The following is a 1,473-nucleotide window of genomic DNA, read 5'->3' as shown; positions in this document are numbered from 1 at the left end:
TACAGTATCAGTGTAAAAATGCCAGTGTCATCACCTGCCCTGTGTCAACCCTCATCGGTTACCAGGCTGTTCATCTACAGAGGTCCATCCTTCAGACCCTCATTAGTGATGTAATCATTATCGGGGTTGCTTTGTTTCTTCGTCCATCAAACACATTAAGCAATTACAGCCTTGTGACGCAGATGGGTCCTATAGTATTGATATATGTTGTAACAGACTCGAGCACTGAAATGAACAGACAAATGATGTATTTCTGTGCCTGGCTGCTACCTGCTTTGTAAATCAGGCATCGATCATCACACCTATCAATCAAGGAGGAGCAACTGTCTCACCATCCTTCACTTCCCCTCATCTATTAGGTTTCCCTCGATTTGGTGGACTATCGCTCTAAACCATTTATTTCATAGGCCTACACCGTAGTCCACGGTAGTCCCACACCATTATAGGACAATGAGGAGGCTATAACCATGTAATAATGCAGTAACATAACTTTAGTAGTCCTAGCTGTGTTTATCCCGTCGATATGTTATAACTCACAGAAAGTTTCAAACTCGAATTATGCATAACCTATATTGTATTTGTACGCACACAATCCACTTGTGCGCATTTAATCATTTGTATGCCTCATGATTTTTTAAATTAATTCTGCAATCACAGAGTGAGCTACTTGAATTGGCTGTTGGAAGCAGAAGTCAATTCCGGGAAGAAGCGAAGAAGAGCAAACCGCGGAGCGCGATTTTGTCGCGTGAGCAGAGCAGAGTGTCCGACTCCAAGACAGTCAGAGAAGAGACGTAACGTTGGAATTATCACAGAGCAGCGACACCCATTCATTCACGCTGGGCTCTTCTCAAATCCGCGGCGTCTTTTCCAACTGTTCTATCGTGAGTTTCGTCCGGTTGAGTGGGTTATTTTGTTAATTTCAGTTCCTTCGATTTAAAACAATCAAAGTAGTTTTCAGTATTTTGATTCTTCTATGCGGGTGTGCAGCAAGTTTACCAAACCTTCAAATTTGCGCCTAATGGTTCGGAAGTAAAGCACGTGACGTTACCTGGGATTGAGTGCACCTGCCCTGGTATAAAGTCAAGTACCATGTTAGGACCATTTATACAGAGGACGGAGTAGATTGGATCATGTATTTTATGTTGACCAGTATGCGCTTTCATAACTGATATCGAAATGTGGGGAAGTTCTCTGCCAATGGACACAAGTCGAACACAGCGGGTAGGTGTGATAATCATGAATGATATTTCAATGTTTGTACAGACACTTAGACAAATATTTATTCAGCATTTATTTTTGTAAATGTTGGAGTGCGCGGCGAATTTGGGCTACCCGGCTATTGTCGGCTATGCTGTAATGTCCATCCATATTATAGGCTAGCTAGCCTAATGTTTATTCACGGTGCATGTTGTGTGGATGAAAAAAAATGCATTTTAAACCTTCCCTTACAATGAATTACTTGTCCAACGCCGC

The 1,473-nt window shown here is 42.2% G+C and overlaps 1 protein-coding gene across 1 annotated transcript in view; it reads left to right on the top strand.

Annotated features, from left to right (window-relative positions):
* Positions 1 to 725: 725 nt before the first annotated feature.
* LOC111955573 (voltage-gated potassium channel regulatory subunit KCNG2-like) overlaps positions 726 to 1,473 on the top strand; it is a 36,674-nt gene continuing 35,926 nt past the window's right edge. Inside the window, exon 1 of the mRNA XM_023975782.2 lies at positions 726 to 1,221. The gene's annotated coding sequence lies outside the window, so the exon portion shown is untranslated. The remainder of the gene's footprint in view (positions 1,222 to 1,473) is intronic.

This window comes from Salvelinus sp. IW2-2015, linkage group LG31 (genome assembly GCF_002910315.2).
Source record: "Salvelinus sp. IW2-2015 linkage group LG31, ASM291031v2, whole genome shotgun sequence".
In the NCBI taxonomy this organism is placed as follows: Eukaryota; Metazoa; Chordata; class Actinopteri; order Salmoniformes; family Salmonidae; genus Salvelinus; species Salvelinus sp. IW2-2015.
Note: the sequence above shows the minus strand (reverse complement) of the source record. Positions and strands in the feature narration are given on the sequence as shown.